The following is a 15,071-nucleotide window of genomic DNA, read 5'->3' as shown; positions in this document are numbered from 1 at the left end:
AAGAAGGGGCCATGAGCCAAGGCATGTGGAAGCCTCTAGGAGGTGCAAAAGGTGAATGGATTCCAAAAGGAATACAGTCCTGTTGCACCTTGATTTTAGCCCAGAGAGACTCATTTTGGACTTCTGACCTCCAGAACCATGAGATAATAAATCTGTGCTGTTTTAAGCCACTAAGTGTATGATAATTTGTTATAGCAGCAATAGGAAACTAACACAAGAAATTTCCTTTTTAGTCAGAAAAAAAAGATAATAAGAAAAGTCATTTTTAAAGAGAGGATTGGGCTGGGCTTGGTGGCTCATGCCTGTAATCCCAGCACTTCGGGAGGCCGAGGCAGATGGATCACTTGAGGTCAGGAGTTTGAGGCCAGTCTGGGCAACATAGCAAGGCCCTGTCTCTAAAAAAAAATGAAAAAATTAGCCAGGCATGGTGGAGCTCACCTGTAGTCTCAGCTACTTGGGAAGCTGAGGCAGGAGGATTGCCTGAGCCCAGGAGTTTGAGGCCACAGTGAGCTGTAATGGCACCACTGCACTCCATCCTGTGTGATAGAGCAGTATCTTGTCTCAAAATAATAATAATAATAATAATAATAATAATAATAATAATAATAAAATAGAGGATTAGAAATCATTCTTTGTAATCTAACCCAACAGCCACCCAGGGAGGAGGCCTATAATCTGCATGAGGAGCTTCTAGAACTAGCTGGCTGTTGTTTTGTTATTAGCAGAAAACAATAATATTGTCAATAAGTAAATAATCAAGAACCCCAAGCAGATTTAACCCAAGGAAGACTACCTTAAGGCATTTAATAATCAAACTCCCAAAAGTCAAGGATAAAAAAAAGACTCTAAAAGCAGCAAGAGAAAAGAAACAAATAACATGCAATGGAGCCCAAATATACCTGGCAGCAGACTTTTCAGTAGAAAGTTTACAGGCCAAGAAAGAGTGGCATGACATATTAAAAATACTGAAGGAAACAAACTTCTACCCTAGAATAGTATATCCGGTGAAAATATCCTTCAAACATGAAGAAGAAATAAAGACTTTCCCAGACAAATAAACGCTGAAGGATTAATCAACTCCAGACCTATCCTACCAGAATGCTAAAGGGGGACTTCAATTGGAAAGAAAAGGACATTAATGAGCAATAAGAAATTATCTGAAGGTACAAAGCTCACTGCCAATAGTAAGTACACAGAAAAACACGGAATATGATAACACTGTAACTGTAGTTTGTAAACTACTTTTATCCTAAGTAGAAAGAATAAACGATGAACCAGTCAAAAATAATAACTACAACAACCTTTCAAGACGTAGTCAGTAAAATAAGATAAAAATAGGCCAGGCACAGTGGCACACACATGTAACCCCAGCACTTTGGGAGGATGAGGCGGGTGGATCACTTGAGGTCGGGAGTTCAAGACCAGCCTGGCCAACATGGTGAAATCCTGTGTCTAGTAAAAATACAAAAATTAGCTGGGTGTGGTAGTGCATTCCTGTAATCCCAGCTACTCAGGAGGCAAGGCAGGAGAATTGCTTTAAGATCATGCCACTGTACTCCAGCCTAGGTGATAGAACAAGACTCTGTCTCAAAAAAAAAAAAAAAATATATATAGAAATAGAAACAACAAAAATTTAAAAAGCTGGGGGATGAAGTTAAGCCATAGAGATTTTATTAGTTTTCTTTTTGCTTGTTTGTTTATGCAGAGTGTTAAGTTGTTATCAGGTTAAAATAATGTGTTATGGCCAGGCGCGGTGGCTCACGCCTGTAATCCCAGCACTTTGGGAGGCCAAGGCAGGCAGATCACGAGGTCAGGAGATGGAGACCATCCTGGCTAACACGGTGAAACCCCGTCTCTACTAAAAATACAAAAAATTAGCCGGGCGTGGTGGCAGGAGCCTGTAGTCCCAGCTACTCGGGAGGCTGAAGCAGGAGAATGGCATGAACCCAGGAGGTGGAGCTTGCAGTGAGCCAAGATCGTGCCACTGCACTCCATCCTGGGGGACAGAGCGAGACTCCATCTCAAAAAAAAAATGTGCTATAAGATAGCATTTGCAAGCCTCATGGTAACCTCATACAATTAATACACAAAAAATAAAAAGCAAGAAACTAAATCATATCACCAGAGAAAACCATTTTCACTAAAGGAAAACAGGAAGGAGACAAAAAAAAGACCAGAAGATAAATAACAAAATGGCAGGAGTAAGCCCTTACTTATCAATAATAACATTGAATGTAAATGGACTAAATTCTCCAATCAAAAGACATAGAATGACTGGCTGAATGGATGAAAAAATAACACCCATTGATCTGTTGCCTACAAGAAACACACTTCACCTATAAAGACACACATACACTGAAATAAAGGGATGGAAAAAGATATTCCATGCCAACAGAAACCAAAAAAGAGCAGAAGTAGCTATGCTTATATCAGACAAAATCTATTTCGAAACAAAAACCTATAAGAAGAGACAAAGAAGATCACTATATAATGATAAAGGGGTCAATTCAGCAAAAGGATATAATAATGTTAAATATATATGTACCCAACACTGGAATACCCAGATATATAAAGCAAATATTAATTAGAGATAAGGAGAGAGATAGGCACCAATGCAATAACAGCTGGAGACTTCAACACCGCACCTTCAGCATTGGACAGATCTTCCAGACAGAAAATCAACAAAGAAACATCAGATTAATCTGCACTATAGGCCAAATGGATCTAATAGGTATTTACAGAACATTTCATCCAACGGCTGCAGAATACACATTCCTTTCCTCAGCACATGGCTCGTTCTCAAGGATAGACCATATGTTAGGTCACGAAACAGGTCTTAAAACATCCAAAAAAATCAAAATAATATCCAGCATCTTCTCTGACCACAATGGAATAAAACTAGAAATTAATAACAAGAGGAATTTTGGGAACCATACAAATACATGGAAATTAATATATTCCTGAATGACCAATGAGTCAATGAAGAAATTGAGAAGGAATTTGAAAAATTTCTTGACGTGAATGACAATGGAAACACAACATGCCAAAACCCATGGAATACAGCAAAAGCAGTACTCAGAGGGACATTTATATTTAGGTGCCTACAACAAAAAAGAGGAAAAACTTCAAATAAACAATCTAATGATGCGTCTTAAAGAACTAGAAAAGCAACAGCAAACCAAAACCAAAATTAGTAGAAGAAAAAAAAATAAAGATCAGAGAAAAAATAAATGACGTTGAAATGAAAAAAATTATATAAAAGATCAACAAGACAAAAAGTTAGTGTTTTGAAAAGTTAAACAAAATTGACAAACCTTTAGCCAGACTAAGAAAAAAAGAGAGAAGATCCAAATAAATAAAATCAGAAATGAAAAAGGAGACATTACAACTGATACTGAAGAAGTGCAAAGAATCATTAGTAGCTACTATAAGCAATTATATGCCAGTAAATTGGAAAATCTAGAAGAATCTAGACACATACAACCTACCAAGATTGAACCATGAAGAAATCCAAAACTTGGACAGACCAATAACAAGTAATGAGATTAAAGCTGTAATAAAAAGCCTTCCACTAAAGAAAACCCTGGGACCCGATGGCTTCACTGCTAAATTCTACCAAACATTTAAAGAAGAACTAATACCAATCCTAGTCAAACTATTCCAAAAAGTAGAGGGAGAGGGAATACTTCCAAATTCATTCTACAAGGCGAGTATTACCCTGATACCAAAACCAAAGACACATCCAAAAAAGAAAACTACCGGCCAATATCTCTGATTGAAGCAAAAATCAACAACAAAATACTAGCAAACTGAATTCTGTAATACATTAGAAAGACCATTCGTCATGACCAAGTGGGATTTATCTCTGGGATGCAAGGATAGTTCAACATACATAAATCAATCAATGTGATACATCATATCAACAGAATGAAGGATAAAAACCATATAATCATTTCAACTCATGCTGAAAAAGCATTTGATAAAATTCAACATCTTTTCATGATAAAATCCCTAAAAAAACTGGGTATAGAAGGAACATACCTCAACATAATAAAAGCCATATACAACAGACCCACAACCAGTATCATACTGAATAGGGAAAAACTAAAAGCCTCTCCTCTAAGATCTGGACAAGGATACCCAGTGTCACCACTGTTATTCAACATAGTACTGGAAGTCCTAGCTAGAGCAATCAGACAAGAGAAAGATATAAAGGGCATCCAAATTGGAAAGGAAGAAGTCAAATTATCTTTGTTTGCAGATGACGTGATCTTATATTTGGAAAAACCTAATGACTCCGCCAGAAAACTGTTAGAACTGATAAACAAATTCAGCAAATTTGCAGGATACCAAGTCAGCATACAAAAATCAGTAGCATTTCTATATGCCAACAGTGAACAATGTGAAAAAGAATTTAGCAAGTAATCCCATTTATAATAGCCACACATAAATACCTAGGAATTAGCTTAACCAAAGAAGTGAAATATTTGTATAATGAACACTATAAAACACTGATGAAAGATTGAAGATGAAAGATGAAAGATTGAAGCGGACACCAAAAATTGAAAAATATTTTGTGTTTATGAATTGGAAGAATTAATACTGTTAACATGTCCATACTACCCAAAGCAATCTACAGATTCAGTGCAATCCTTACCAAAATACCAATGACATTCTTCATAGAAATAGAAAAAACTACCCCAAAATTTATATGAAACCACAAAAGGCCCAATTGCCAAAGCTATCTTCAGCAAAAAGAACAAAACTGGAGGAATCCACATTACCTGACTTCAAATTATATTACAGAGCTATAGCAACCAAAACAGCATGGTACTGGCATAAAAACAGACACATAGACCAATGGAACAGAATAGAGAACCCAGAAACAAATCCACACAGCTACAGTGGACTTATTTTCAACAAAGGTGCCAAGAACATACGGTGGGGAAAAGATAGTCTTCAATAAATGCTGCTGGGAAAACTGGATATTCATATGCAAAAGAATGAAGATAGGGTGCTACCTCTCATCATATACAAAATTCAAATAAAAATGGATTAAAGACGTAAGTCTAAGACCTCAAACTATGAAACTACTACAAGAGAACATTGGGGAAAATCTCCAGGACATTGGTCTGGACAAAAATTTCATGAGCAGTACCCCACGAGCACAGGCAACCTAAGCAAAAATGAACAAATGGAATCATATCAAGTTAAAAGGCTGCTGCACAGCAAATGATACAGTCAACAAAGTGAAGAGACAACCCACAGAATGGGAGAAAATATTTGCAAAAACTACCCATCTGACAAGGGATTAATCACCAGCATATATAAGGAGCTGAAACAACTATATAGGGAAAAAATAAAATAATCCAATCAAAAAATGAGCAAAAGATTTGAATAGACGTTTCTCAAAAGAAGATCTATGGCACACAGGCGTATGAAATGGTACTTAACATTATCGATCATCAGAGAAATGCAAATCAAAAGTACAATGAGATATCATCTCACCCCAGTTAAAATGGTTTTTATCCGAAAGACAAGCAATAACAAATGCTGGCCAGGATGTGGAGAAAGGGGAACCCTTGTACACTGTTGGTGGGAATGTAAATTAGAACAACCACTATGGAGAATAGTTTGGAGGTTCCTCAAAAAACTAAAAATTGAGCTACCCTATGATTCAGCAATTCTACTGGTAGGTATACACCCTAAAGAAAGGAAATCATAGGATATCTGCACTCCTATGTTTGTTGCAGCACTGTTTACAATAGCTAAAATTTGGAAGCAACTTAAGTGTCCATCAACAGATGACTGGATAAAGAAAATATGGTACATATACACAATAGAGTAGTATTCAGCCATAAAAAGAATGAGGTTCAGTCATTTGCAACAACATGGATGGAACTGGAGATCATTATATGAAGTGAAATAAGCCAGGCACAGAAAGACAAACATCACATGTTCTCACTAATTTGTGGGATCTGAAAATCAAAACAATTGAACGCATGGACAGAGAGAGTAGAAAGATGGTTATCAGAGGCTGGGAAGAGTAGTGGGGGGTTGGGGGAATCGCTAATGGGTACAAAATTAGAAAGAATAAGACCCACTATTTGATGGCAGAACATTATGACTATAGTCAATAATAACTTAATTATACCTTTAAAAATAACTTAAAAGAGTGTATTGGATTGTTCGTAACTGAAAGGATAAATGCTCGAGGGAATGGATTAAAAAATATACAAGTAAATAACCAGAATGGCCCACAGCTGAGAACTGTCCTAAAGCCATGCACAGTTAATGGGGTGAAAGCAACCATCGCTATGTGACCAGAAGAGGCAGAACAAGGAGAGTGGCTGCTTTGGAGATCTCTGGGACTAGGCAAGGATAAGAACCCTTTTCAAGTGAGTGGAAATTACCAGGTCGTCCTACTGGTTTGTGCTGGCGAATCTTGTTCTGGCATCAACAAGTAGAAGAAGGGTGACGAGCACACCCGTGGGAAACTTTCCAACCCCACCCAGGGGCATGGAGCTGAGCATGTTTGGAGTCTTTACCTTTCCGGATTGCTCGTTAAAACAACATGTTCATGGTGGAAAGTTGCAGGAGATTCTCTCAAAATTCTTTTTTATTTGTTTTGAAGGAACTCTTAGGGAAACCTTAGACCCTTAGCATTGGCTGCAGTGAACAAGTTATCTGCAAATGGAAACAGCAGTTTCTTTGCTAGTGGGTCTAAAACTACCTACTGTTTGGTTTAATCTGTTGTAAGACTCCCTTTCCACAGGATCCAGGGCTCTCTGGAAGCAGGTGCTGAGATGGAGTTTGGTGTGCATGGTATTAATTAGGGATAAACACCTATGAAGGTCAGGCAGCAGCAGTAGGACTGGGCAGAGAGAGGGGTCACACTGTGATTCAAGCTGGATAAAGCCCATCCCATAGGCATGTATGGCCCATTGGTGTTGTTTATGGGTGGGCAGAAGTGTCCAGGCATTTAGATGCTCTTCCAACGATCAGTCACTGGATGTGGGCATGGTCTTGGTGAGGCAGCTCTCAGCCAACCCTGAGGGAGCTGGAGGTTGTCCGCTGGCTGTGGCAAATCCTTCTTTGAGGGGCAGCTGAGTTGGCATATCTCTGTGTCTACCACACTATCCCCCTAGTGGACCTTGTTCCACTTGCTGGCTTGGACCCACAGACCTGCTAATGTGGTGTGTGCAAGAGGGACTTGGCTCATTTTGCACCGCCCCTGAGAGCAGAGATGTGACCATCAGGGAAATGCGCCAAGGAGGCCGACCTCAGCTCAGAACAAAAGGCTTAATCATAAATGTCTCTTTACAATGGGACAGAGCTATAGCAACCAAAACAGCATGGTACTGGCATAAAAACAGACACTTAGACCAATGCAACAGAATAGAGAACCCAGGAACAAATCCACACAGCTACAGTGAACTTATTTTCACTTATATTTTCACTTACTTCACCTTTTAAAAAGAGGTGCAGACGTCCTGCGCCACTGGAATACTCAAACAGAGCTTGGGGACCTGTGTGACAAGATGGAGAAGGGATTTCTACATTGAGCCTGAGAGTGGACTGGTGCCTTCTGGGGCTCCTTATGTCTCTGAGAGTGTGTGGCTAATGGGGCCATCTCAGGCTGTACTTCCAGGTGGCTGCTCTTGGCCTCTGGGGCTCTGTCTGCTGTTGTCACCTCTAGAGGTGATGTCCATTTCAGGTGAGTCCATTGGCTACTTCCAGCATCTTGCCACAGGCCAGGTCCCACTTAGCCCAGACAAGGTCCAAATCTGGTTCAGATAATTCTACAGGCTGTCCCCGTCAGATACCCCACCTCAGAGAATTCTACAGGCATCCCTGTCAGATGCCCCACCCATCACACCACTTGCCTGGCTGCGAGTCTTGGTTCCCCTTCCCATTTGGCCACTTTTGGATTTACCAGCTCCAGCATGGGCCCACACACCCCGCAGGACACTGCCCCCACTGGCTGGCCCTCAGCCCTCCGCCTGCAGCCTTGGGCGTGCCACACTGTACTTCCTCTCCCGGGCAGGTCCTGGTGACTTCACCAGCTGGTGATGGCACCTTCTGCCCATCCCTGCCCTGGAGGTAAGAACAGACAGTAACGAGTCCCGAACGTTCATAATCCCCTTGGTACATGGGGTTTCCTTTTATTTGCTCAAGTTGTACTTACACACATTCCAGAGGTTGCTGCCTTTTCCTTGTATTTCAGAATTTGATAAACAGTCATGTTTATTTTATTCATGCTGCTCATTATTTCATATATATGTTTAAAAATCTTAGTGTATCCTACACATAAAATGATATGCATTATGTACGTGTTACCATGTCTGAGCACCTACCGTCTGGTGTAAGACGTGGAAATTTATCAGTACCTTTGAAATTCCCTGCAGTCTTTTCTCTCCCAGAAGTAGAAGGGGGGCCTGTCCTGAATTTCAGGCGCATCATTCCTTTGCCTTCCTTTACAGCCTACCTCCTATAGCATATGCGATTTGCTTTTGCTAATTTAAAAAATTTATATAAATGGATTCTACTATATTATTCTTTGTGATGCGTTTTTCCCTCCTACTCAACGTTATGTGTTTGAGATCCAGCCATGCTACAGGGGAATGTGGTTTGTGATTTTATACTTCAGTCAGGCACCTCCTTAGTCTTCCTCTTTCCCATGATCCTGTGGGTTGGAGGGTCCTGGGCTTTTGGCTCATCTTTGTACAACAGTCCCACAGGAGACCACCTTTCTTTCTTTGCCTCTTTCTTATTATTCCCCTCTTCCACTATAACCTCCTTCAAGTGCTAGACTATCCCTGCCTCACCACACACATGCACATATGCACAGGGTTTCTGGAGACAAATATAAAACCACGGAGTTCCTATGGACGTTGAGGATTGCAACTCTTTTACTTTGCTGAAATCTGGACCCTGGGACAGAAATGAATTTTCTCTTCCTGCTTTAGCAGAGTGAAGCATGTTGACTTACTGCAACTGGACTGGGCAGGCAATGTTTTGCAAACTTTAGTGAGCACCAGAATTCCTGGGTCTGGGGCTGAGGGCTTGTTAATTAGGTAGATCTTGGGACCCCATTCCCCAGAGGCTCAGAAACAGAAGACGTGGAGTGGGGCCCAGGAATATGCATTTTAACAGATATACTCTTCTCCATCCAGCGATTCTGATGCAGACCGTCCTCCGGGCACTCTTTTGGCAGACACCGGCCTCTGCCTGGGCCAGAACAAGAGGCACCTGACCTGAAATGTGGTCAATCTCCAAGCATGTCTCTTGGCCAGACATTAAATGAAAGCCTGTCTCCTGAGCTTTCAACACTAAGTCTGCGTAAAAATAAATCTTCACTGAGGCTTGAAGTTCTGGCAATGACTGTACCCCCGGAGAGAAATGTCAGGCAGCCTTCAGACCTGGTGCACTAAAACTTGGCCACTCTGTCCATGGTTGAGTGGAGTGGAGCTTGCTACCTTTCCACACACAGAGCTGGGAGAAGGAGCGGATGCTTGCTGCAGGTGCATGAAATGGCTAAGCCCCCAGGCTGACGCCAGCAGTCCACGGGGCTGGCTCATGACTGGGGGAGCTGTAGCAGCAGCAGCAACTGCTGGAGGCACAGAGCCTGGCCCACAGGCACCTGGGAGCCCTCAGATGTGGGTAGGCCCGCTCTGGCGGCAGGCCTTCCTCAGGCATTTTGCAGGCTGGCCAACTTGGTTTGGCTGGGGAGAAGAATTAGCACTAGACATCTTTGGCAGGATCTATTGACGTGGGCACCTGTCTGCACTGCCCCCGTGGGACAAAGATCTTAGTGGTCACAGTGGGGTCACCAGTCACTGGGGCTACTGGGGCATGTTGGCAGCGATACCCAGGGAAGCAGCTAAACCATTCTTTTTCAGTCTAATGGAATGAAAAACAAACATTTTGAGCCAAGGGCAGTGGAGAGGCACTGGGTGGTACGGGGAGCCTGGGACATCTGTTCATCCGTGGTCGATGGGGCTGGGGGAGACATGGCAGCATCATTCAGTGAGTGAGCCTGGCTCTACGTGGTGCTGGCACCTCGGTGATGAACAAGAGACAGGGTCCCTGGCCTCACTGAGCTTTGTCTAGGTCAGTGATCATCACAGATGTTTACAAACTGAAGTATCTGCTAGGTCAGTGGGGACACAAAGAGGAGAGATGAACTTGATTGTAGTAGTCAAGGAATGCTCCACAGAGGAAGAGACAGTTACGCTGGGCCCTAAAGGGTGGGTGGGAATCAGAAAGTTAGGAGAGGGCACTCCAGGCAGAGAAAACGTCAAGGACAAAGGCCTGGAGATGGGATTCAGCGGGTCGCAAACATTGCTTCTGAGAATTCTCCTAGAATGCACGTTAAGGTGCCTGGGCTCAGGTGCGGCATGGAGTGGGCTCTTTGGAGAACTGTGGGGAGTTCAGTGCAGCTGGGACCCAGTGGAGGGGGCCTGAGACACAGACCTGGGAAAAGGGAGGTGGGCCATGAGCCAGGCTTTTCATGCCAGGCTAGGAGTGAGAAAGAAAAGAAACTTTTTAATCTGAGGAACGTCAGCCCCTTTAAAATACCAGGCCCAGAGAGACATTTAAAATGTGGCTGTAGTTATGTCTCACTCCCCCCATGAGATCAATAATTCCTTCTTGAAGCCACTTGCCATGTGGGCTCTAGACTAAATGACACTCAGTAGCCATAAAATGCCACACTCTGGACACCATAACTCATACCCTATAGTTAAACAATGGTCAACAATGTATAGCCAATCACTAATCAGTGTTATTTCTGAAAACCAATGAGAACTGTCAAAGAACTTCGTATCGTCCCACTCCTTGTTCCCTTTTGCCTTTGAAAACTTGCTTGTAACAAAGGTGGAACGGAACACTCCCCAGGGCAACTTGGAAGTGTGTCCTGGGCAGCTGCCCTCACTTTGGCTCAAATAAATTCTTTAAGGCCAGGCATAGTCGCTCATCCTTGTAATCGCAGCACTTTGGGTAGGCCAAGGCGGGAGGACTGCCTGAGGTCAGGAGTTCAAGACCAGCTCTGGGCAACATTGCAAGAACCTGTCTCTGCAACAACAACAAAAAATACATAAAAATTTAAAAATCAAGTAAACTCTTTAAAATGATGTTTTATGCCTTCTTCCTTTACATCAATAGGACCTTGGCAGTGGCAGCCAGGGGAGGGTTTAGTAGGGTGTGCTCTTTTCTTGCATCTTGGGAAGATCACATAGGAGCCCTGTGGAGGGGGCAGGGCCAGAATCAGGGTGCTTCTTAGGAGCCTGTCAGTCTCTAAAGATATGTGGTCTTGAGAGCCTGAAGAGACAAGAAGTTTTTAAAAGTTCTTCAGAGATAGAAAGAGAAGATATTGACATTATCTATACAGCCAGAGAGTGAAGAGGCTACAGGCTGTACTCTGATTTGAAAACTGAATAATGATGTGATACCCATCAAAAGAAGGTGAGCCACCTCCTTTAACTTACAACAACCCTGAAATGAAAGATAAAAAAGGCGTAGGGGATCCTTTCAGAGTTACCCACAAGAATCTATTCAGAGCCTGGCCAAAATCTGGTCCATAGATGACTGAGAAGCAATTTTCCCCTAAGTAGTGTTTCCAAACTTCCACAGTGATAAGATAAAACTGGGGCTGTTAGGCCAGGCGTGGTGGCTCATGCCTGTAATCCCAGCACTTTGGGAGGCCGAGGTGGGCGGATCACGAGGTCAGGAGATCGAGACTATCCTGATTAACACGGTGAAACCCCATGTCTACTAAAAATACAAAAAAAATTAGCTGGGCGTGGTGGTGGGCGCCTGTAGTCCCAGCTATTCGGGAGGCTGAGGCAGGAGAACAGCATGAACCTGGGAGGCAAAGCTTGTAGTGAGCCGAGATGGCACCACTATGCTCCAGTCTGGGCGACAGAGCAAGACTCCTTCTCAAAAAAACAAAACAAAACAAAACAACAACAACAAAATCTGGGACTGTTATAATCATGCAGATTACCTGGTCTTTTTCCTGGAAATGCAGATTCAGGGAATGTAGGGCCCAGGAATCTGTGTATTTGACAAATGCCCAGGTGGTTCTTATTTTCTGGTAAGTCTGGAAAACTCCCCTCTCTGGGAAAACATCTTTAGGCCCATGAAAATTAAAGATTAAGTACAGTATAGAAATTAGAAATTATTTCAAATACATTGGATAGTATTAATTCTTTTTTTTTTTTTTGAGATGGAGTCTTGCTCTGTCACCCAGTCTGGAGTGCAGTGGCGTGATCTTGGCTCACTGCAACCTCTACCTGCCGGGTTCAAGCAATTCTTCTGCCTCAGCCTCCTGAGCAGCTGGGACTACAGGCGTGTGTTACCATGCCCAGCTAATTTTTGTATTTTTAGTAGAGGCGGGGTTTCAGCACATTGACCAGGCTGGTCTCGAACTCCTGACCTTGTGATCCACCCACCTTGGCCTCCCAAAGTGCTGGGATTACAGGTGTGAGCCACTGCGCCTGGCCAGTATTAATTCTTTTGTTTTAGGAATACTCTACACATAGTTGGCATTTTAAGTACTTATGATGTTTAAGAGAATTTGGTCTATGAGAGGAACAGCTGAGGCTAATAATTTGAATTTTTTTTTTTTTGAGATAGGGTCTTGCTCTGCCACTCAGGCTGGAGTGCAACCCCCAGGTTCAAGCAATTCTCCTACCTCAGCCTCCCGGGTAGCTCGGACTACAGGCATGTATCGCTACACCTGCTTAATCTTTTTGTATTTTTTGTGGAAATGGGATTTCTCCATGTTGCCCAGGCTGGTTTCAAATTCCTGGACTCAAATGATCTGCCTACCTCGGCCTCCCAAAGTGCTTGGATTACAGGCATGAGCCACTGTGCCAGGCCTGTAATTTGAATTTAAAAGTGTAATTGAAGAAGTTAGGCTTGTGATTTTAAGTTGAAAATTTAATAAATTTCTGTGTTGGAAGACTTACAAGAATTTAAGTATTGCTATATTTATCAGTTTATTATATTTACATTTTTAAAAAGTTATTAAGATTTTGTTTAAGTCAGATAATTGAGGTATTTAAAAAGAAATTGCATATATTAAATTTATAAAAGTAGTTTAAAATGTTTGAATGTATATACATAAGCTTATAAATAGGACCAAATATTAACCAACAACATTCTAAAGATGTTTGCTATAATTTGCTACAGTTATAAATGGCGGGAAAATCTTTCAAAGAACTTAAAATCTAAAGGAAAGTTTTTTACAGATGAATGGATAAACAAAATGTGGTATAGCCATACAGTGGAATATTATGCATCCTTAAAAAGGAAGAAAATTCTGTCACATGCTTCAACATGGATGAACCTGGAGGACACTATGCTAAATGAAATAAGCCAGTCATGAAATAACAAATACAATATGATTCTACCTATGTAAGGTTAGAGTAGTCAAATCCATAAAGACAGAAGCAGGATGGTGGTGCCAGGGGCTGGGGCAGGGGAAGGAGAATGGGGAGTTAGTGTTTAATGTGTACTGAGTTTCAGTTTTGCAGATGAAAATAATTCTGTGGATGGATGTTAGCAGTGGTAGAACAACAACGTGAATGTACTTAATGTCACTGAACAATGTGCCACTTAAAAATGGTTAAGATGGTAAAAAAATATATATATATAAAAATATGTATATCAAGGGAGAGAGACAGAGAAATGACACCTGAAAGTGCTCAATCCTTAGAACTTTAAAAGCTCTACTTACTGAAAATGTTGCCCAATAAAGTATAATTATAATTATTGGTGATACAGTCAACAAATGTATGCCTAGTTAATTCTTTATATTAAATTATTCCTGTTGGAAAAAAAGCTAAAGGAAGATTTTTTAAATTGATCATGTCAAAAACTTATATTTTTTTTTTAAAAACTAAAGTTATCTTTAATCTTTTCCATGCAGAAAAACCACCTGCAAGGACTCCTCAAACTCACAATAAACATAGACTGTTCTCATAGGTAAGTGAGGGTTCTAGGGCTCTAACCAAGGCAGTGGAATAATGGATGGAGAGGACAGGGGCTTATGCGGCAGGTGTCACCCAAGTAGAATGGTACCACTGATGGAGCTAAGGAAGAAGGAACAGATGGCATCTGGGGAAGGGGATGCCACATGTTCAGGTAGAAACTGAGCATTCAGTAGCCAGCCTGATCCCAAGGCAGGGCACTCAGAGACACCGGGTAGAGGTAAGGATTTGAGGGCATCGGGGATGGGTGGTGGTGGAAGTCCTGTGTGCTGCAGAGAGGACCCGAGAGAAGTGTGGAGGGACCTTGGCCAAGGACATAACCCTGAGGAGTGCCAACACTTTCGGAGTGGCGGGGCCTGAGATGGCAAGATTCACTTAAATGGTATAATTTCAGGACCCAGAATTCCTCTGCATCCCTCCTCCACCCCATATCTCTTCCAGGGCTTTGCCATGCCTGGAGTTCTTCAACCCAGGAAAAGTGGCTACAAGACTTTGATGTTCCACTCAGAGGACCAGGGATTATGGTGGGAGAGATGACATAAGGACTGAAATCACACAAAGGTGCAAACGACTAATGCCAGTAGGTTTCTGGAAGCAGGTTCCGTAGACTTGAGGGTGCACTCCGAGGAAAGCTGAATGATGAGGAAGCACCAGGAAGGGAGGAAGTGCTCAGAAAAGGGGAGGCCGGTGGCTGGAGTGACTCTGGTCTAGCAGTTCTTCATGTCCATCTTGTTTTCACTCCAGGGGAATTTCAGCCTTAGCTTTGCCCAGGTTTGGGTGGCAATGATAGGGACAGGAGGCAGGGAAATTCTGGGCAGAAGTGGGCAGGTCTCCAGCAAGGGCCTCACCCTCAAGCCTAAAACTATGGCCCAAAGTGAGAACATTCCTGTTTTCCTGCTTGACTGTTGCCTTTTCCAAAACCACCCATGGCCCGCCCCACTCCTAACCTGTGCCCAAGAAAGCCCCAGGCTCTGCTGGCAGAGAGAGAAGAGAAGAAGCAGCTGGATGTCAGAGACTATGGTTGAATGTTGGAGAGAAGGGGCTTGATTTCAGAGGGACAGCTTGATGGCATAG

General features: G+C 42.3%; 1 long non-coding RNA gene across 1 annotated transcript in view; it reads left to right on the top strand.

Annotated features, from left to right (window-relative positions):
• Window positions 1–13,931: 13,931 nt before the first annotated feature.
• Window positions 13,932–15,071, top strand: part of LOC129057692 (uncharacterized) — a 31,831-nt gene continuing 30,691 nt past the window's right edge. The window contains exons 1-2 of the long non-coding RNA XR_010136178.1: window positions 13,932–13,992; window positions 14,439–14,577. This is a non-coding gene — a long non-coding RNA (uncharacterized LOC129057692). The remainder of the gene's footprint in view (window positions 13,993–14,438; window positions 14,578–15,071) is intronic.

This window comes from Pongo abelii, chromosome 12 (assembly GCF_028885655.2).
Source record: "Pongo abelii isolate AG06213 chromosome 12, NHGRI_mPonAbe1-v2.0_pri, whole genome shotgun sequence".
In the NCBI taxonomy this organism is placed as follows: domain Eukaryota; kingdom Metazoa; phylum Chordata; class Mammalia; order Primates; family Hominidae; genus Pongo; species Pongo abelii.
This window is presented reverse-complemented; position numbering and strand designations above follow the sequence as displayed.